A 24,158-nucleotide genomic window follows, 5' to 3' on the forward strand; every position below is an offset into this window, starting at 1 on the left:
CTGCGTTGCTACCACTGAAAATTCAAGATGGCCGCTAGAGTATTTAAAAAGAAAGAATGTTATTTATTTCAAGGGTACAATTTATTTAAAGTTATTGTTTATTTACAATACAATGTTTTGCGAAAATATATCGCGTCGAATCGAGGTATAATGCGTTGTATCGCTGTAATAGGCTAGACAGTGAACAACGCAGAATCCTGGGTCGTGTCAGCTGGCACGACCTATCTTATGGGCGCGCAATGTAACTGAACAGTGAAAAACGCTACTCCCTTCTCTCTGACGTGACGATGACGTGAGAATCCGCGACATTTTGATTTTTGCCGTCGCAAACGTCGCAGCTGATTGCTCTCTCACAACGCAGGGTTGCCAATATCGATATACTGCAGTAATTATCAACTTTTATAATTCAATCTGTTCAATATGTTTGAAATTTTCTTAAAATAACTCAAAATCAGAGTCGAATGCTGTTATTTATAAATATATAAACTATTTTTAATAGTTTGTTTTCAGTTTTGATATTTTATATTGTAAAAAATTGTAATTGAAAACAAAGATGTGCTCAAAACTATATATGCGTATTGGGCAATGGCAACATTGTTCAAATGAAAACAAAGCAAAAGCAAAAGCTGATTTCTGCGTTTTTACCACGTTTTTGACTGTGCACGCATTTTGCCGATAAGGAAGGAAAAGGAAGGAAGCGAGTAGCGTTTTTCACTAGCTAGCCTTTAAGTCGGCGCAGGCGGAACGATGATGATCGAAGCAAAAAGTGGGAAATCCGCGGCGCAGTGTAGCAGCGAGAGTTGAGAAGAAAATTGCGTAGACGAATTTAATGTTGAATTGTTTAGGACGAATTGTTGATTGTAGGTGCTGGCGAAAGGTGTCGAATCTCCTCTCCTGTTGCCTATCCTTTTTGTTTAGTGGGTAGGAGCACAGGCGTGGGGAGTTGCTTTGAAGTGTCAACAGCTATGGTGAATTGCGCTGGCGTATTAGGGTGCGCCAGTTTTTCCCAGGTTGAGTGAGGGGGGAGGCTTAACTCATTTAAACATCCTGGGGCCCCTAGGCGAATATTTTGCCTAGTATTCCACACATATGTTGTTGCACATATTTCGCCGTACTTCTGATGGAGTCGCATGGATTTGACAGCAAAAGTATTTAATAATGTGAAGTTATTGCATTTTAATTGTCAGTAAGCTTGTGTTCTCGCTGCGAACATAAGCTTCGAACAAAGAGCCAACATTAAATTTTGTTTTAAAATTGGTAAAACTTTTACCGAAACGTTTTAATTGATGAAACAAGTTTATGGCGATGATTGCCTATCCCATAGCAGAGCACACGAGTGGTTTCAATGTTTTCAAAGTGGTCGTAAGGACATAAATGACGATCAAGATGTGAGCCAATCAAAATCCGTGATCACCGGAAATTCCATCGAAACTGTGGGTGAATTCATTAAAAATCAGCCGTAATCATCATTGAAATTCATGGAAATGGGATTGAACATCTCCAAACATCGATTTATTGCATTTTGACCAACATTTGGGCTTACGAAAGGTGTGTGCACAGTTTGTTTCGTTTTGTTTTACTGACGACCGATAACGCGCCGTCTCATCGATCGACGCTTGTGACCGATTATTTGACAAAAATCACATTTTAACCATTAACCACTCTCCGTATTCACTTGATATGACACCTTGCGACTTCTTCCTTTTCGGAAAAATGCATTTGCCCATGAAAGGAAGGCGTTATGCAGACGTAGAGGTCATTCAAAAGGCTTGCACCAGCATACTGGCGGCCATACCGGCCAACAAGCTAAAACAAAAGCAGAAGGTGATTATTTTGAATAAAATAAATTGATTTTGCCGAAAAAACCATTTGTTCTGTTTTTTTTTTAGTCCTGTTTACTTTGGAACGCACCTTGTATACCTATATATAGGAAGAGCGCTACGTTTTCTTTTAATAACAAAAAAAAAAACGGCTTGGATATCAATGAAATTTTTTGTTCCTTTTTTAAAGCACGTTCGATGCAATTATGTATGAACTCGATATACAAGAAGTGGTCGAATTAAAATTCGTATGCAATATTTAGGGAACGTTTATCATAGAGAAGGTTCACGTTTCAAATATCGTAACTTTTCGAAGAGATACTCGGATATTATGTTAAAAGACCAAGAGGTCGCACATGTGCTCATATATAATTATGTGTGCATGTAAACAAATATGATAGACCATAGGGATACTGTTTGTAAATTTGTTAAGATGCAACATATGTACATATTATATTATATTTATGTAAATATGTACACTCAATGCTTCATGCGAAATCTCCGTTGACACGAACAACCAATGGCGAAGCTCGGGTTTTTTGCTTTCATGTCAACGAGTCTATCTGTCGACACAGCATTGTGTTGTTAGTAGAAAATCCGAGCTGTACCGAAAAAATAAGCAACCGATCGTCTATTGTCACCGCTTCCCTTGCCCTTCTAACAGCTTCGCCCACACACTTGCGTAAATATGTATGAATATTTATGTACGTATGAGCTTGTATACATATCAACGAAGATTTTTGCGAGCCACGGAAAAATATTTTAGAATTGACAAATATTATAAATCGACAACAGCTATGTTGCCACTTTTGTCACATCTTTCTGTGTTTCGCGAGTTTGCGGGGTTGATACTTTTCCCGTCTAGCAAAATATCAGAAATTGTTCAATTTATGATTTTTAGCTTTTGCCATCGGCTCGAAAAGACGCTTGTAGGCAAAGACATGCTCGGGGAGATGACACCCTTTGCTTTTATGAATGAAGCTAGTTTGCCGTATGTAAGTTTGTGTATGCATTATTTGTGTGCCAATGTCATGCTATTTATGTACATATGAGCAGCGCGCACATGTTATTATTGATAAGTGATAATATGATTTGAATTCGCGCAAGCGAACATAAACACATATGATCATGATTCTCTATGATAAACGTTCTCTGCAATATTGTACAAAAGGTGCCAGAAATTGATGTACTGCCCCAATATAAAAACGATAATATGAAATTTATTAATGAATACAATCCTGTTGTTAACCCGATTGAACATCCTATTCTGCTGAAAATAACACCAAATTTTATTAATTTCAATGAAAGTCCGACCCGAATATCTGCAGTAGAGCGTGACGTTGTTAGGAGTCAAGTAGACGAGTGGTTAAAACTTGATAATAGCCAGTAAAGTATTATTTTCAAAGAAAAAAGATGGAATTTTTCGAGTTTGCATAGACTATCGTTAACTAAATGATGTCGTATTAAAAGATCGTTTCCCTCTTCCAATCATCGATGGAGTGTTAAAGAAAATGCAATCAGCGAAGTCCTTTACGGTTACGGACCTCAAAAACGGGTTCTTTCACGTGCCGATTGAAAAAAGTATTCAGAGGTATGCAGCATTTGTAACCAGAAAAGATTTGTTTGAATTTGCTAAAAGTGACCATACATGACACACATATGCGTTCGATCGGTATGTGTGCGATTGCGGTTTACTCGTGTATGGGCTTGTGCGCATACCGATCCATGCTCGCGAAAATTTTTGATTTTTTACGATGGTGTGCACACATGTTTGAGTTTTTTTTTTTTTTTTTGATTTTGAAGGGGGAATCTTCGAAAGATACCGTCATTTTTCCGGACGGTATGCACGACTCGTATTGGCCGTCAAAAACTGCGTCAGGTAGAAATCTGTTTCTCCGTGTTTCCTTTCTACGCATGCTTGTACATTTCTAATTAACGTATGGATCCATCTCCCCGTCGTAGCTGCATCCCATCGTTTTTTCCACTCATTGAGGCTTGTTTGCCTCTTATCCTTCCGTTCTTCAGTCGTTAGTGTCAGCCCAGTCTTGTAGATCTGTCGTATACTCTTTTGAGTTCCATGCCCATAACCTTTGGTGGCATGATGCCCGCTAATATCCCAACCGCTTCGTGGGATACCGTATTCTTGCTAGTGCGGCCGTGGTACGTACTGCTTTCTCACATGCCTTTTCAATGTGCGCCATGTAGCTGAGTCTATTGTCTTTCAGTACTACAAGATACTTCAGCGACTTATGTGTCATGATACTATGACCGTCGATGTTTAGTTTAATGTCTTCGGGTTCTTTCCTACTTGTGATCAACACACCTTCGGTTTTTTGTCCAGCGAGTTGGAGGTTTGCTGCCGTGAGCCAATCTTTAATCGTCGTCGCCGCATGATTGCAGAGATTTTCAAGTTGGTCAAGTTCTTTTGCCACTACGGTAATGGCAATATCATCCGCGTACCCGATGACCTGTACCTGTTTCGGGAGTGGGAGCCGCAACACCTCGTCATACAATACGTTCCACAACAATGGGTCAAGCACAGAACCTTGTGGAACTCCGCCCGTTACCACATATTTCTTCGGTCCGTTATCGGTATCGTACAGTAACAGCCGGTCCAACAGGTAGCTGGATATTATCTTAACCAAGTATGCCGGAGTTTCGCAACGTTCTAGTGCACTGATAATATGGGGTCAGTATGCCGAGTTAAACGCGTTTTTGACGTCAAAGATGACTACTGCGCAGTATTCCTTTGAGCCATACAGCCATCTGGAACCCTCTATTGCCTTGTTGGCTATGTCTGTAAGCTTCTTGATCTTGTTGTCGGACATACCTTTCTTATATTGATTTTCTAAATGCAGCTCTAATCGTGCACAGATTATCCTCTCTAGAATCTTGCCAGTCGTATCCTGCATTATTAAAGAATAATATAATACAACCTAGTAGAAGTCCTTATAACTCACTAGTTTGGACAGTACCAAAAAAGGTATAGATGAAAATGGAAAACTCAAGAAAAGATTGGTGATAGATTTTCAAAAATTAAATTCAAAAACTATAACAGATAGATATCCTATTCCGGATATAAACATGACAATACAAGCGTTAGGTAAAGCTAAATATATTTCCACGTTAGATTTAGAAGCAGGATTTCTTCAAATTATGATAAAAAAAGTAGATAGGGGAAAAACAGCATTTTCCATAAATGGAGCAAAATATGAATTCATACGAATGCCCTTCGGGACACCCTCAATATTTCAAAGATGTGTTGATGAAATTCTACGAGAATATATAAATAAATTTGCGTTTGTATATATCGACGACGTGTTAATATATTCTTCGACACCTGAAGAATATATTAAACACATCCAAATAATAGTAAGCGCATTACATAAAGCAAATATGAAAATCTCTGATGAAAAATTCCACTTCTTTAAAAATCAAGTCGAATATTTAGACATATAATAACACATAATAGGATAACAGTAGATCCAAAGAAAGTAGAAACATTAGACAAGTATCCGATACCTCAAACCCTGAAAGAATTAAGGTCATTTTTAGGGTTGGCGGGATATTATACGAAATTTATAGAAGGATATAGCAAAATAACAAAATTAAATTAAATTAGATAAAGAAGCTATAAAAGCTATACAAATAATTAACACAAAATTAAAAGAACAAGTTGAACTATTTCAACCAGATTTCTCAAAACCTTTGGTGTTAACTACAGATGCAAGTAATTTCGCCATAGGAGGAGTTTTATCACAAGAAAAGTAACCTATATTTTTTATATCAAGAACATTAACAAAAACAGAAGAAAATTTTTGTACAACGGAAAAAAAAATTATTAGCAATAGTATGGGCTATAGGAAAACTTAGGAATTATATTTACGGTATAGCATATTTAACTATACACACTGATCACCAAGCATTAATATTCTCTATCTCGGACAAAGATCCAAATATAAAATAATAATAATTTCAATAACGCGATTAAAATTGATGAACAAGAACTATTCACAATAAAATCACTACTAAGTAAACATTTTCTAAACTACAAGCTCTTTATAGCACAAAATCTAGTCTAAGACATAACAGACAAAAACAAGCAATTGGAAATTATAACAAATACACATAACCGAGCGCATAGAAATGAGAAAAATAACGCGATGGAAATTAGACAACAATAGTTTTGGCCCGATATGGCGAAACAAATCAAAAACGTTGCACGAAACTGTTCAAATTGTTATAAACAAAAATACGAACGTAGACCAACAAAACAACTGATAGGGAGAACATCAACAACAAATCTACCAGGAGAATCTATAAGTATGGATATATTCCACATAGGGAATAGAACATATATAACTAGTATGTGTAGGTACTCAAAATATTTATTAATGAGAGAAATAGCAGATAAAGTCAACACCGTAGACAAACTAGAAGAAATTTTCACTCTTACATACCCATATTGCAGAAACCTACAAACCGACAATGAGAGTATATTCACATCAGGGTATTCAGACTAGCCTTGTTAATTCGTTAGTCGTTAATTCGGTAGTTTTTACATGTATTTTGTTTTTGTAAAATTAACAGACTATCGTTTTACCGAGTAACGAACTATCCAGCTGGCAAGCTTGATAATTGTTTCGTTACTCGGTAATATCACATCAGCTGTTTGTTTGTTGTTCGTTGCTTTATTCATTTTCAACGGAAAAATAAGTCTGGCGTTCGTTGCTTATTTTTAAAGGGGAAAATAAATTTGGTGCACACTCGTGAGTTTGGAAAAATTTTGCAAAAGTAAGTATATCTTTAACAAATAGTAGCTTTTTATTTCATTAAATACTTATTTTCAGTGGAACCTCAAAAGAAAATACGCAAGATGGCAAAGCCTCAAAAAATGGAGTGAGGAGGAAAACTATTTGATTCTAGAATATTTACTAGAAAATGTGGAAATTGAGGTAGTTCTTTATATTATACAATTAGCTTTAACTAAACACTTTAATACGTTTTTTTATAGAAACCAAACGCCCAATTTTACTACAAAAAATTAGTTGAAACAACAAATATATGCGACTACGGACATGTTGCCCTGCAAGGTCCGGTACTGGAAGCAGATGTATAATAAAGCTGAGGAGTGGCGCAAATCGACTGGTGCTGGAATAGACGTTGGCGATGATGTTTCCTCAATAAAAGGTAAATGCGGCTTTAATGTTAAGTGAAACTTTTTTGGTTTTTTAATAATTCTCCGTTCTTTCAGCAAAACTTTTACAAATGTGTCCGAATTATGAACGGTTTTCGGTTCTATTTGGGAGTAAATCCGAAGCCAATTGTGTTGTAGAGACGTACAACCCTAAAGTGTCACAATACTGCAGCGATTTTTCAGACCTTGTAGAGGTAGTGGAAATTCCAGCCGAATTATCACAATCATCTGCGGAACCATCGGGTTCACTTAACGACAAAGCAGAACAGACAACAGTAGGAGCAGAGGTAGCAACAGATCCTCCTACCACTCCGTCGTTCCTCGAAAAAGTGAAAAAACGTGCTCCAAAAAATATTCTTAGTGAACTTAAAAATATACAAAAGAAAAGAGAACAGTTTTTTGAGCAACGAATAGAAATTGAAAAAGAAAAGTTAAATTTGGAAAAGTTAAAGCTAAAATTGATAAAGAAAAGTTAAATAAAGATTTTGAAATAAAAAAATTGGAGTTAGAGCAAAAAGTAAGACTGGCGATGATTGAACTAAAATTCAAATATAATATGTAACAATTTTATATGTATGTTTTGTATAATAATTTTTAAGAATGTACAAATATATCTAAATGTGATAACTTGAAGTGATACAACTTTTTATATGTACATATATAAAAATGAAAAATGAATTTTTGATTTCATTATAATTTTTAATTTAATAAAACAGCATTTGGAAACATAAGATGATATAACGATTGTCTTTTTAATTCAAAGCTACTTAAGATCGTTTCTTCCACTTCTTCTTCATAAATGTCTTCATTTGTACTCTCGTTGAAATTCTTATTTTCACTGTTATCAAGTAGTATATTGTGAAGAATGCAGCATACTAGTATCCATTCGTTACAGTACTTTTGACTACTTTTATTTCGAATTCGAATCCTGAGCTCTTTTAAACTGCAAAATCGCTCTTTTAGTAAGCCGAAACAGTGTTCAATTCTTACACGGTATTTGCTATGCTGTTTGTTGAATTTTTTTCTTTTAGGTAGTTCAAATTGTTGAGAGTTGCTTCTGTAGGGCGTTATAATAATGTTACTGAGGGGGTAAGCAGAGTCTCCAGCAATCCACTCCTGTCCCGAAAAAAATCTTGGCTGATATTTGTTTAGTGAACAGTTTTTAAATATTTTTGCATCGTGAGTAGAGCCACTGTAGCCAACGACAACATCGCGAAAAGAACGCTTCATGATTTTTTATTGGGGATTCGGCGAGTTTTATTTCAGTGCCATCCACGTAACCTACACAAAATGGTAGTTCGTTGAACGTTTCTCGTACTATTAAAGAGCGCTCAGTATTATCTGGCCAATATATATATAAATGGAGTTGTTTTAAAAATGCCTTGAATACTCTGCGAGTAATATTTGTTAACGTTCCTCCTCGTCACTTGATATGAGGGTCAATAAGTGAGTAAATTGAGATCGGTCTACACGCAGCATTTGACGGAACCGATTGTCATCCATTGTGGTTAAAATATCATCGCACCAGTGAATTGACTTTGGAACAATATTTTCTATACCTCTACGACAGTTTAGTGTAGTGAGCAAATCCTCATACACCTCGTCAATGGTATCCTCTACCAAATCTTCATCTTCACTAAATATGTCTTGAAATAATTTGAAAGTTAGTTCCATGCTCCTCTGTACATCAATTTAAAGTACTTACCAGTAATAAATTTGATCTGATCCACATAATTTTCAATTAAATGATTGACAATTTTTGATTTTGCACTATGTTGAGGCATTTTAACTCTTTAATAAAATTGAATCAGCTGTTTCGGAATAAAATTTACCATACTACCAAGGTAGAGCAAAAAGTATGTTCACAGTTAAGCCTTTTAACGAAGTATCAACTAACGAATTACTTAATTAACAGGCTTCGGTCTGAATACCCCTATCGATAACTTGTATGTCACTATACCGACGACTACATATAACACATAATCGTACGCCAACACCTCATTCGACATCAAACGGTTCAGTTGAACGCTTGCATAGCACACTGATAGAAATCGCAGCAACATTTGCTAAACAAAGTAACACCGATCCAGTTACGGAAATATTTAATGCAGCATACGAGTATAATAGGACAATACACTTGGTGACGAAACAAAAACCAGTGGAAGTATTTTTCAATAGGAAGAATTATCCAGAAATAAAACAATGGAATAAAAAAAACAAAGACAAAGTTTTAGAATATCATAATAAAAAAAGAACACAAAGAGTTTATGAACGAAATCAAATAATTTACGCATTGTAAAAACGACGTACAAAAACGGAACAAAAATATTTAAAATACATAGTTATAGAAAAACGGTAAGGACACAGTTTTAGTAGAGAGGGGAGGAAGACAACATGTCTTACATAAATGTGACATTCGTAACACTCCTATTGAATTTAATAATAAACATAAAAGCATACACAGTGATCAATCTAAAAAATAAAAAATTTATCTTCACCGAAACTGACGACACATACCTATGTGAAGATACCGAATATTTATACCATTTATTTAATTTAACGACAATAATGGAAAAATATAAACAGACAGAATATAGATCATTTTGCAGGACACAACAGGATATCATAAACGAGAATAGAATCTCAAATTTAATTGAACAAACTATTTCACACTCAATACAAAAAAGATCAATAAACATTTTAAGGACTATAATAAAATTTATAACTGGGACTCCAGATCATGACGATCTTATTGAAATAAAAAGACATTTAATAATATGAAATAATAGAAAATAATAATCAACAAAGAGTCATTAACTCACACTGTGAACAATTACTCTCAAAGGTTGATCCTCAATCAATCTCAACAAGCCTGGTCATATCAGAAACTTTAAAGGAATTAGAAACCCTATTCGAAACTATACATTCTGTAAAGACAGGAAATTACTTGTCTAAATCTTTAAATTTAAATGATATAAAACAAATAATAAAAAACGAAAAATTAAATATTCCAGTTTTAAATGTAATGGAATACTCCACAATAAATGTAATTAGAGTTAAGGATACATATGTAATCATTTATAAATATCTTTTAATAACGAAAAAATGTAAATTATTTCAAATACCATCGTTAAGCTATCTACATGGCAAATATATATTAGACAAATATATAGCTCAATGTAATATAAGTAATTATTCAAGAGTAAAAGAATGTAAACAATCGCTAAATAATTTAATATGTAAAACCAACAAGGATAATGAATGTATTTCGAAATTAGTGCTAAAAAAAAGCAAATTGTAAAGCTATTGAAGAAACAAATGCAAATATCACAATATTATATTATGGTAATATAATATTAGATGGAAAATATGAAATTAATAACGAAACTATCTCAGGAGTAAACTTGATCCAGTTTAATGACACCATTAAAATAAATGGACGAAAGTACACAAACATACAGGATACAATAAAGCAGATAATCCAACATGAAGGCACCATAACAATTGATGAAGTAATCAACTCCAATGAAGAAACTAAGTTTACGAATATACGGAAGTTACATAAACTAGTCATTCCAATTGAGGATCACCCGATCCAAACTTTATGCTACACAATTACAACCTTTGGAAATATAATCCTGATAATTGGACACTACTCAAATTAATCAAACTACGACAAGTTACTCAAGAAAGAAAGAAACTACACAAACCTCAACAACTCACAGCCACCTTTACATTATAAAAATGAGGGCATTTTATTATTTTTTTTTTTATAAGAGAGAGGAGAGTTAATACCAGTATCAACGACACTTATACACAAGTATGCCGCACGATAAGCACTTGTTTACAACAAATAATACAATTAGACTTTAGACCTAAGCTATAATATATAAGCCGTGGCAGCGCCAACGTAATCAATCAGTGCTAAGAGTAAACTGCTATAGTGTAGACGAGTTGTAAAATAAAGACTTGTTGAATTAAATTAAACAGTTATTGGTTTTATTTGTCAATCCAGAGATACGAACCCAGTAACGTAAAACTAGCAAGGAGTAAAATCGTAACAATTGGTGTCAGAAGTGGGATTGTCAAATAATCCAAATTCAAGAGGGTTAAATTCGGAGAATTGAGAATTCAGCAATTAAAAAAGCAACTGGAGGAGCGTAATTTGCCGATAAGCGGGCAAAAGGCGGATCTGCAGGCACGATTACGTGAAGAAATGGAAGCGGATGGAATTAATGTGGACGAGTTCGAATTTGATGGGCCAGAAACTTCTACAAAGGTAGAAGAAAAAGTAGAAGAACAACGAACATCATCGAGTGTGGACATGAACATGCTGTTAGTGGCTATTAAGCAAATGGCAGAAAATGCAGTGAAAACAGAAAATCGTCTGGCACAGCAAATAGCTGAAAATATATCACAAATAACAGAAAATGTAGTGCAAACAGAAAATCGTTTGGCACAGCAAATGACGCAAATAGCTGAAAATACATCACAGTTAGAGTCTCGCCTTACACAACAGATTACGGAAAATACTACACAACTACAAAAACAAGTGCAAGAGAAATTTTCAAAATTTGAAGACGAATTAAGCACTTTAAAAAATGACGAAGAAAATTTAAAATCAGAAGTTCTTCAATAAAGTAATCGTGTGCGAGAACTGCAACTACATGGCCCTGCACCATCAACAAATAATCAAAGATTGAAGGCACCCACATTCGATGGAAGTATTCCATTTCAAATTTTCAAACTTCAGTTTGAAAAGACAGCAATGATCAATAACTGGAATGCAGCGGACAAAGTGGCGTCCTTGTTTGTATCATTGAAAGGACCTGCGGCAGAAATCCTTCAGACTATTCCAGACTGTGAACGGGACAACTATGAGGCATTGATGAGTGCGATAGAAAGACGATATGGTAGTGAGCACCGGAAACAAATATACCAGATCGAACAGCAAAATAGGGGTCAGAAGATGAACGAGTCATTGCAAGAGTTTGCAACTGAAATAGAACGACTGGCTCATTTGACAAATGCTGATGCACCTGTGGATTACATTGAGAGGGTAAAAATTCAATGTTTCATAAATGGAATTCGTGATGTGGACACCAAACGCGCCACATATGCATTGCCAAAAAGAACGTTTGCTGAAACGGTTTCGCACGCCCTCACACAGGAAACAGCTTCCCTACTAAGTAAACCAGCACACAAAGTACAAAGGGTTGAAATGGAACAACCGGCGCTGATGGAAGAAATATTGAAGACTCTGAAGACAATTGCTCCACCGCGAGTAAATACAACAGGAAGATGTTTCAACTGTGGAAAAGCGGGTCACTTTGCCCGAAATTGCAATATAAAAGTAAACCCATCAAAACGGAAACATCCAACAGATAACGAGGACGGAGCATCCACATCTCACAAGTCGTTAAACTAAAACGGGACAGTTCAAAGGGGCGTGAGCTGGTTCCCACAACTATTTGCCGCGCCATCTCGATATCACAAATAGGTCGCCATGACAACAATCTTACTATCAACGGCATCGTAAATGGACGACTGTCAACGCTTACTTTGGTATACTGGTCCCACACATTCAATTATCCGACCGGATGTGGTAAGAGGAACGGTTGAACCATTAGTCGGTTGCAAGCTTCGAACGGCCACCGGGGAGGAAGCAGCTGTCGCGGGAAAAGTGTTTTGCGAAGTGATGATTGGTACCCTGGAAGTTAATCACACCTTCATCGTAGCAGAAATCACGGATGAAATAATAATGGGAGTAGATTTCATGATTGATCACGGGGTTACTTTGGATTTAAACAAGCAAATGCTGTTTTGCCAGAACATGGAGATGCCTATAAACACCGGATATGTGACCAACGTTGAAAGTAAGAGGGTGATTGTTGATGATAATCAGAGTATTCCACCAAAATCTGAGGCGATTGTATGGGCTAAAGTGAATGGAGGAGGTGGGACTGAAGAGTTGTGGATTGTGGAACCAACAAAAATATATACACCCATATTGGTAGGAAGAACGCTTGTGAAAACTAGAGAAGACGCCACCATTCCGGTCAGAGTAGTGAATGAATTCAACACGCCTATAAGTCTGAAGAAAGGAGCGGTAATTGGACAGTGCCAGAATATAAGTGCAATAGCACGATGCGAACGGTCACAACAGAAACCTACTATTGAGCCACAGCAGATAAGTCCTACACTCCTAAATAATTTGCTGAACGAACTGCATGGAAATGAAAAATTAAAAGCAGAAAAACTATTAGAAAAATACGCATCCATATTTGCAAACGAAGGAAATAACACAGGAAGAACCGGCATTGTCAAACATCGCATAAATACTGGAGACGCTAAACCAATCCGACAAGCTCCGCGTAGGGTTCCACTAGCAAAACGTGAGGATGCTAAAAAAATTATTGAAGACATGCACAAAAACGGTGTAATCGAACCTTCAATAAGTCCATGGAGCTCACCTATCGTCTTAGTTAAAAAGAAAGATGGTCGCACCCGTTTCTGCGTAGATTATAGGAAGTTGAATGATGTCACAAGGAAAGACAGTTATCCTCTACCAAGAATCGACGATACATTAGACACCTTGTCTGGAGCGAAATGGTTTTCTACATTAGATCTACAAAGTGGATATTGGCAAGTCGAGATTGATGAATGTGACCGTGAAAAGACCGCTTTCAGTATGGGCGACGGGTTATGGGAATTCTCTGTGATGCCATTTGGGTTATGTAATGCGCCTGCAACGTTCGAGCGACTGATGGAACATGTGTTAAAAGGACTCAACTGGAAGACATGTTTGGTGTATTTTGATGACATTATCATCATGGGAAAAAGTTTTGATGATCATCTGAAAAATCTAGAGGAAGTCTTTCAGCGAATAGCATCAGCCGGATTACGCTTGAATCCCAAAAAGTGTTCATTATGGAAGAAGCAGGTCACATATCTCGGACATAAAGTGTCAACTGAGGGGATTCACACTGAGGAAGGAAAAATAAAAGCAGTCAAAGATTGGCCTCGACCCACCAACATACATGAACTCCGCAGCTTCCTTGGCTTATGCACGTATTACCGCCGTTTTGTACCTGGATTTGCGAACGTGGCTAGAAGTTTACATGATTTAACAAAGAAGAATCGCCCGTTTATATGGCAGTTGGAACAAGAAAAAGCGTTTGAGCAGCTTAAAGAACTACTTTGTACGGCGCCGATGTTGGCTTATCCAATACCTGGAAAGAAATTCATTCTGGATACAGATGCGAGCGCTTATGGAATTGGAGGTGTCCTGTCTCAGCTCATCGACGGGCAAGAAAGAGTAATTGGGTATTACAGCAGAGTGCTCGGGAAACCAGAGAAAAACTACTGTGTGACGCGAAAAGAACTACTAGCTGTGGTGGAATGTGTAAAACATTTCCACAAGTATTTGTATGGACAACGATTCTGGCTGAGGACTGATCATGCAGCATTAAAATGGTTATTACAGTTTAAGAATCCGGAAGGCCAAATTGCACGATGGATCGAAAGATTACAGAATTGCGACTTCGAAACGGAACATCGAAAGGGGATTCACCACAAAAATGCGGATGCATTATCACGTCGCCCTTGTCCACTGGAATGTAAACATTGCTCCAAATCAGAGGGAAAAGAAGGTATAATCGACGTGCGATTACTGAATATAGAACCTGAAGATGATTGGACTCCTCACCGCATCAGAATCAATCAGCTGGAGGACCCTGATCTTGCAAAGCTGATAATAGCCAAAGAAAATGGGGTACGACCACCAAAGGAACAAATAAGTAGCGAGAGTCCAACGGCAAAAGCATATTGGGCCCAATGGAACAGCATAAACCTCGTTAATGGATACCTTCATCGTACCTGGGAAAGTGAAGATGGCAAACAGTCTCATCTGCTGATCATAGTACCGAAGTCCATGATCCCGAAAGTATTGAAAGAATATCACAATGGACCTAGTGGAGGGCACCTTGGGATTACAAAAACTATAGAGAAGATTAAACAATGGTTCTACTGGATCGGTTGTCGAGATTCCATAGCAGAATGGATAAGTAATTGCGTAGAGTGCATGGCAGCTAAAGGTCCTAAAGCCAAGAGTCGCGGTAGGCTACAACAGTACAACGTGGGATCACCATTTGAACGAGTCGCAATGGATGTTGCAGGTCCGTTCCCAACCAGTACGGCCGGAAACAAATATCTACTGGTTGTCATGGACTATTTCAGTAAATGGCCAGAAGTATATGCCTTACCAAACCAAGAAGCGAAGACAGTAGCCGAAGCGTTTGTAGAAAATTGGATAACAAGGTTCGGAGTGCCCGTCGAATTACACTCAGATCAAGGCAGAAATTTCGAATCTTCCATTTTCCAAGAAGTCTGTACATTATTGGGCATCCACAACACACGGACAACAGTGTTACATCCACAATCAGATGGAATGGTGGAGAGATTCAACCGAACGCTCGAAGAACATCTGCGGAAAATCGTTGATAAAGATCAACGGAATTGGGTCAAGTGCATCCAGATGTTCCTGCTGGTGTATCGTTCAGCGAAGCACGAGACAACTGGTTACACGCCAGCAAATATTATTTTCGGATCTGATCTGCGACTCCCTGCTGATCTTAAGTTTGGAACGAATCCTACAGCTGTAAGAAATGATGGAGATTATGTTCTGCCTTAAAGGAAGAAATGAATGAATTGCATCTAATGGTAAGACAGCACACGCATCTGATGAGCAATAAGATGAAGGACCGGTTTGATCAAGCGGCAAATTCAAAAAGTTTTGAAGAAGGTGATCTGGTCCTGTTGTACAATCCACTTCGAAAGAAAGGCTTGTCCCCGAAACTGCAGACAGCCTGGGAAGGACCCTATTTGGTGATGAAACGACTTAATGACGTGGTATACCGCATACAAAGAAATGGAAAAGCACGATGTAAAATGAAAGTAGTACATTTGGAGAGGCTCGCCCCATTTGGTTCAAGAGGATTTGTGCCTAATCGGGACGATTAGGCTTTAGTGGAGGGCAGTGTTACAAAAGTAGTATTAAGTTGTATTTGTATTGCTATATGCATCCCTTATTATGAACAATAGCTGTAGGTATATGGAATAGCATTTGTTTTGTTGTAGACATCTTGCGCCGCGGCTGTCTGTTTGTCGAAACAATGGACATCTGGCGCCGCAGCCGTCTGCTTAAACAATTACTGAGTCTGGCGCCGCGGCTGTCTGCTTGCGTCTGGCGCCGTATAGCATTATGTTCTGGTAATTTCCAGACGCAATATTCTAGAAGGACACGTCGGCATCAGCGAGAAGTGCGTGGCTATATAAGCCGTGGCAGCGCCAACGTAATCAATCAGTGCTAACAGTAAACTGCTATAGTGTAGACGAGTTATAAAATAAAGAGTTGTTGAATTAAATTAAACAGTTATTGGTTTTATTTGTCAATCCAGAGATACGAACCCAGTAACGTAAAACTAGCAAGGAGTAAAATCGTAACAATATGTTATCAACTTAACGAATAATATATAACCCATAGGATAATACGAAAACATGTTCATTTAAGTATGTGAATTTCTAGAACAAAGATCTTATTCTGCAAAAGTTAATACAAATTTTTTCACCATATTTTTTAACCATTCATAATTTGTTTGTTTATATATTATACTTAGGTTTTGCGCGCGTTTAGTTTGTTCGTATGGATGTACCATATGTTTTACTGCTGGGTTTCGCGCCCAGTGTTTTTTTGTTTGTATGTACCAGTATTTTTATTTTCGCGATTTCACGCCCGGTTTATGTGTTGTTTTAGTTTATTTATATAATTTTAGTTTTGTTGGCATACACTTTTAATACGTATTAATGTTTTTAGTTAAAATAGGATTTTTGTCCATATTTCCTGTACTTTTTAATTTGTTTTGATATATGTACATATGTGTATATATAGAAATGCAATATTGTTCTGTTTGTTTATTTTGTTTTCTTTTTTGTTGTGACACTGCACTTTTTGTCTATTTGTTGTATATGTGTGCATATCCATATTGGCAACCCTTCTCGTGTTCAGCTGTGCTTTGTTTCGTGCTCTGGCGAATTTGTTTAATTTTATTTAAAACTTTATTTGAAAGTGTCTGGATTAAGTGATCTTTTACGATAAGTATCAGTGTTATACTGTGCTGTTTGAATCAATTGATATTTAGTAATTGTGTGTTGGCTAATTTTAATTTATTCCGCCGAGTCATTTTAAATTTGTTGTTGTGCTACATTTTAAGTAGTGCAATTGTTAGAGTTAATTTACTTTGCTTACTTAAATTTCTTTCTTGTTTTTGTTCGTTTCCATCTTTGTCCACAGCTGTTCGCGAGTTTCTTACTTTTCGCGTATTACAGTGCATCTCAAACTGCTCGCTACATTGGTTGTTATCTTTGATAACCATCAATTTTTATTGCATTCATTTGTCATAAATATTTTTGTCATTGCTCGTTGTTTCATTTATTATTTACCATTTTTATATTTCTATTTAATATTGTTTTTATTTTTAATTTTTTTTTTGTTTCTTTTTTTAATCATTATGACTTGTAACTTTCCGAACTGCTCTGTAAAAGGCGAGTCGGAACGCTTTGTTTCTTGCTGGCTTTGTGATGGGCTTGCCCATCTTAAATGTGCTGGACTGACAGGTAGGATATTGGATTCAATTCTTGACAGTAAGGGATTGCGCTGGTCTTGCTTAAAATGCAGACCAACTGAAATTGAATTGTTTAAAGTCTTTAAGCAAGCGCGCAATGGTTTCAAGGAGATTGGTCATGAGCTTGAAACCCTTACTGAAAAATTTAGGCATTATGAAATGCTTTTTCAATCATTTAAATGCCTAAATGTTCGGGAAGAGAATCAAAAACCTTCATCAAAACGTAAGCGTCCGTCTGATGAAGATACCACTGTATCTTCCTTAAAACGAATGCCCCCACCCACTATTGACCTTTTTAATCTGTCATCCCCTTGTCCTCAAGGTGAGAAAGTTCCGTCTGCTCAGGACACAGTGAAAACTGTTACTGAACACAGTAAGCAGAAAACTTCCCAAGATCCGCCTGCAAATACCTCCAAATCAGCTACTAAAAACTTAGTGGTAATACCGCGGAAAAAGGCAATATTTGTCTCTAGACTTGCTGCGGATACCACAGTCGACGATATAAAAAATTACATCTCGTCGAAATTAAAAACGGAAGATACAGACATCCGTAAATTTAATTTCAAATACAACAGAGATATTTCGTCGTTTAAAATCAACGTATCCGCAGACAGTTTTCAATCGATACTAGATAACTCATTCTGGCCATCGGGGGTCTTTGTGCGCGAATTCGAGCACAAACGTGATAAGCCCCCTGTAGTTATCACCAAATTGCCAAAAAATCCCAGTATTACAAAAAACTAATTAACAATAATTCGCTGATTGTTTATTATCAAAATGTTAGAGGTCTTAACACAAAACTTGCTGATTTGCATTTAAACAGCATTCATTGTAACCTTAAAATCATTGCCTTCACGGAAACTTGGCTAAAGCCTCACATTTTTGATAATGAAATATTCATCAACGAATTCCAAATCTTTAGATATGACCGGCTGGACAGAAAAGGAGGTGGTGTCTTGTTTGCTGTTCATTCTTCAATTCCATCTGAAGAAGTCGATGTTTCGCATGCAGACTTCATAGAATTTAAGTGCATTCGTATTTGCGCTAATAGTGGCCATATCTACTTAACTTTATCTTACATACCGCCTCACTCGGACATATCTGTATATTTGCAGCATGCTTCATTAATAAATAAGGTTTCCTCAATGGCTAACAATACTGATTCCATGATTGTTTTGGGAGATTTCAATTTATCGTGCGTATCATGGAAATCTAGTGATGATTACACCATTCCTATTAGTACTCGCTTATGTTTTAACGAGTTCTTAGATAAAATGTCGGAGTTGGGTCTTAACCAAATTAATTTAATTTCAAACGAGTTTGGTAAGTTCTTAGATCTAGTTTATGTTGATAACGCTTCAATGTTCTCCGTTGTCCGATGTGATTCTTTGGTTCGGCCAGAGGACCCGCATCACCCTGCTTTGGAAATTAACATCGAAATCATAACCAACTTTGCTCTTAACAATACACAAGACCGTTGTTTTCGGTTCAACTTTGCGAAAGCTAATTTTAAGAAGATTAATTACGAACTTTCTAAAGTAACTTGGCCAGATTACAGTGGCAATATTGAATTTAGTGCTTCCCATTTTAATGAAACTATTTTAAACTTATTTGAAAAATATGTTCCGAAGTGTGTTGTTACTCAAAAAAGTAGTTCTAATTTATGGTTTTCGAAAGAATTATGTAAATTAAAAAATAGAAAATCTCGTGCTTTTAAACTTTTTAGAAAAACTGGTTTAGTTGCTGACTATTCAAAATATTCTAAATTGCGTCGACAATTTGCTGAACTTAACAAAATATGTTATAATAATTATATAAATAAAGCAAAAAATAATATTATACGTAATCCAAAATTGTTCTATGGTTTCGTCAACTCCAAACGCAGGATTTCTAACTTTCCGTCCGCTATGAAATATAAGTCTAATATGTCTAGTGACAATCACACCATTTCTAATATGTTCGCTGAATTCTTTAAGTCTAATTACTCTCCAAAATCTCCAAAAAATGTTCCGTATCAGCACAAGTTATGTCCGATTTCTGTCATTAATGCGCCTACCATTTCCGAAGAAGACGTCTTATATCAGTTGAACATGTTAGAACAATCATACAATTATGGCCCAGATATGATTCCCTCATGCTTTCTTAAGAAATGTGCCAAATATATATACCAACCCCTAACAAAACTATTTAACTCATCTCTTATGCAAGGCTTATTTCCACCCATATGCAAAAAGTCATTTATAATTCCTTTACATAAGAGTGAATTTAGGTCATCTATTGAAAACTATAGGGGAATAGCAAAGTTGTCTGCAATACCTAAACTTTTTGAAGCAATTATAACAGACGACATAACCTTCTGGATCTCTCCACTAATTTCTTGTTCTCAGCACGTTTTTCGTAAAGGGAAATCTACTATAACTAACTTGCTTGAATTTGTATCACATGTATCTGCTGGCTTTAGGGAGAATAAGAATACTGATGTTATATACACAGATTTCAGTAAAGCTTTTGATAAAGTAAACCATTCAATTCTTTTGAATAAACTTGATCTTCTCGGTTTTCAACCAATATTTCTAAAATGGGTTGCTTCTTATCTTGGCAATAGAATTTAACAAGTCTTATTTAACGATACTTTTTCTGACATAATTAATGTTCCTTCACGCGTTCCACAAGGTAGCCATCTTGGACCAATTTTGTTCTTGTTATTTATTAATGACATATCATCTGTTGTTAAGTTTTCAAAAGTCTTATTATATGCTGACGATGTAAAACTTTTTAAAACTTATACTTCAAACAACGAAAGATGCCAGTTGCAACAGACTTAAACAACCTAATTTCTTGGTGTGATAGAAATGACATGCCATTGAACCTTAAAAAATGTAAAACAATGTGCTTTTCACGTAGATCTGTAGACCCAACTTCATACACAGTACAAAACTTTAGGTTGGAGCAAGTATGCAGTTTTGTTGATTTGGGAGTAACTATGGACCCCAAACTCAATTTTAATCTTCACGTATCTTCCACGGTTTTTAAAGCTAAAGGCGCTCTTAGTTTTGTTAAACGTTGGTCTAAAGAATTTAGAGATCCGCTTACCACTAAAATTCTTTTTACATCTCTGGTGAGGCCTATATTAGAGTATGCTTCTGTGGTATGGAACTCTAGTTACCAAGTCCATTCGAATAAGTTAGAGTCCGTTCAAAAACCTTTTTGCCTTAAATCATTTGAATTGGGATTCCAGTTTAAATCTTTCCCCTTACACTAACCGTTTAAAACTTATAAATCTCCCGACACTCACTAGTCGTAGGGAGATGCTTGGTATCATATTTCTTGTAAAACTCGTGAATGGGTCAGTCTGTAGCCCATCTCTCTTATCTGATATTAATTTTAACGTCCCCGCTCGCTCTACCAGGCAGTTTAGACCCTTACTTTTAAAATTTTCTAGAACAAATTTTGAGTTAAACGAACCATTCCGCCGTATATGTCATGATTTCAATTTTCATTCCAGCACATTTGATTTAACAGACTCACTTTTTACAATTAAAAAAATTATTTTAGCTACTCTTAACAAGTAAAATTATAAACTTTAATTTAATTCTTAATTTTGGCTGTTGAAATTTTTGTTTCTGTAGCTGAGCAGATTAAGATCGCAACGCTTAAAACTCTCTTGCCTTTTATGACTTTGCTAATTCCGCTCGTTCGCAGATTGCGCCCCTCGCGTCGGTTGGGCGGGAGGAGGGTAACCGTTGGGTATTATTATATAAATATGTGGGTATGTTGTTTTTTTTTCGTTCTGGTTGGGTCACTGCACACTGTATATATTTCACTTTCGCACCTCGATTGCCACAAAATTCATTTATTATTGTTATTATATTAGTTATTATTGTTTTTAATTTGTCGGTTATAGGTGCCTTTCGTTAAGGCTCGAAGGACCATGTTTAAATATGTAATAAATTAATTTATCGATGAGTACCAACCACTCAATTTAAATGATTCCACTTGCACTCACATTCGTGAGAGTATTTAAAAAGAAAAAGGTTATTTATTTCAAGGGTACAATTTATTTAAAGTTATAGTTTATTGTATTATATACAATGTTTTGCGAAAATATATCGCGTCGAATCGAGGTAGAATGCGTTGTATCGCTATAAGTCGGCGCAGGCGGAACGATGATGATCGAAGCAAAAAATGGGAAATCCGCGGCGCAGTGTAGAAGCGAAAGTTGAGAAGAAAATTGCGTAGACGGATTTAATGTTGAATTGTTTAGGACGAATTGTTGATTGTAGGTGCTGGTGCAAGGTGTCGACGCAGCGCAGTGTGCCAACGAATCGAATCACCTCTCCTGTTGTCTTTCCGTTTTTTTTTAGTGGGTAGGAGCACAGGCGTGGGGAGTTGCGTTGAAGTGTCAACAGCTATGGTGAATTGCGCTGGCGTATTAGGATGCGCCAGTTTTTCCCAGGTTGAGTGAGGGGAGAGGCTTAACTCATTTACACAGTTATATATGTTCTATTTCCTATGTGGAATATATCCATACTTATAGATTCTCCTGGTAGATTTGTTGGTGTTCTCCCTATCAGTTGTTTTGTTGGTCTACGTTCGTATTTTTGTTCATAACAATTTGTACAGTTTCGTGCAAAGTTTTTGGTTTGTTTCGCTATATCGGGCCAAAAATATTGTTGTCTAATTTCCATCGCGTTGTTTTTCTCATTTCTATTCGCTCGGTTATGTGTATTTGTTACAGTGGCGGATTTAGAAATTTGCCGCCAGTAGGCTATTCAATTTTTGCCGCCCCTGTTGACCTCATGCGCTAGTTTAGTTGACAATCATTATTAATTACATTTACTATGTTAATGAAATTGCAACTTCATGATTTGTACTCTATCGTCCTCATTACATTGTTTTATTTTTCGTTATTAGTATGACTTTGAACTAGGGGATAGTTGTGTCAGTTTCTAGATTATTTTTCAACCCACTATGTTGTGAAGAGTGTTTAGTGTTGAGCTACAGTGTTTTGATATATTGCAGTGTTAATTTTTTGTCTTGGTAGTGCATCTGCTACTACGTTTTGATTCCCTGGTTTGTATACTATTTTTGCTACAAATTCTTGTATACAATATTTCCATCTTTTTAGTTGTATATTTGGATTTTTGTCCGAGATAGAGAATATTAATGCTTGGTAATCAGTGTGTATAGTTAAATCTGCTATACCGTAAATATAATTCCTAAGTTTTCCTATAGCCCATACTATTGCTAATAATTCTTTTTCTGTTGTACAAAATATTTCTTCTGTTTTTGTTAATGTTCTTGATGTAAAAAATATAGGTTTCTTTTCTTGTGATAAAACTCCTCCTATGGCGAAATTACTCTCATCTGTAGTTAAAACCAAAGGTTTTGAGAAATCTGGTTGAAATAGTTCAATTTGTTCTTTTAATTTTGTGTTAATTATTTGTATAGCTTTTATAGCTTCTTTATCTAATTTAATTTCCTTCTTAGCTGACATTTTTTTACCTGTTATACCACTTTCTCCTTGTAGATGTATGGTTAGCGGTTTTGTTATTTTGCTATATCCTTCTATAAATTTCCTATAATATCCCGCCATACCTAAAAATTACCATAATTCTTTCAGGGTTTGAGGTATCGGATACTTGTCTAATATTTTTACTTCTTTTGGATCTACCGTTATCCTATTATGTTTCATTAGATGTCCTAAATATTCGACTTGATTTTTAAAGAAGTGTGATTTTTCATCAGAGATTTTCATATTCTCTTTATGTAATGCGTTTAATATTCTTTGGATGTGTTTAATATGTTCTTCGGGTGTTTAATATGTTTGAACGATGCAATTTATCGTTATTTGGATGTACTGTAGATGCGATCCAGAGCGTCTGAAGCAAATACACTTGAATGCTCTTCAACTGATGTTCCTTGTTTCCGACGCTGAAACGATTTCGATGATGCGTTCCATATGTAATAGCGTGGCATGTCAGCATACAGCAAAATGCGAGCAAAATGAGACTGTGAAGAAAGAAACTTGTTAATGTTGTCAATGGCGGACGTGCCGCTCTGCCTGCCGCGTTCGATTTATTAAAATAAACTCGTTGACCATTTTCTAAATGGACCGTCAAATGGACTACTGTAGGGTATCTTTCGTGGATCGCAAATGAAAATATACGCCAAATTGTTACGTTGCTACTTACATAGCGCCCCATCTGGTACTGTGATATATTTGCATTGGTAACAGCGAAGACAGCCATATCGCTGCCTTTGCTAATATATTTACATATGTACTTTATCAACTTTACAGAGTTACAATATTCCACATTGATGTGATTCTCAAAATCTTTGGACAATATTGGCGAGTATGGCCCAATCCAACGATTGTCTTCATCAACATTTTGTTCTTTTACCTTCACAACTACCGATCGCTCATTGTCCTCAACTGATCGCCGACGATACAATGGG

General features: G+C 36.3%; 1 protein-coding gene and 1 long non-coding RNA gene across 3 annotated transcripts in view; one reads left to right on the forward strand and one right to left on the reverse strand.

The window, feature by feature from the left end:
• LOC105227678 (alpha-methylacyl-CoA racemase) overlaps positions 1-24,158 on the reverse strand; it is a 412,563-nt gene that overhangs the window by 139,816 nt on the left and 248,589 nt on the right. The gene's annotated exons all lie outside the window — the stretch shown is intronic.
• On the forward strand, positions 5,864-7,642 carry LOC125775730 (uncharacterized). Its single transcript, XR_007421337.1, has 4 exons — positions 5,864-6,614; positions 6,671-6,775; positions 6,835-7,010; positions 7,075-7,642. It is a non-coding gene; the product is annotated as an uncharacterized LOC125775730 (long non-coding RNA).

This window comes from Bactrocera dorsalis, chromosome 1, assembly GCF_023373825.1.
Source record: "Bactrocera dorsalis isolate Fly_Bdor chromosome 1, ASM2337382v1, whole genome shotgun sequence".
Taxonomy (NCBI): domain Eukaryota; kingdom Metazoa; phylum Arthropoda; class Insecta; order Diptera; family Tephritidae; genus Bactrocera; species Bactrocera dorsalis.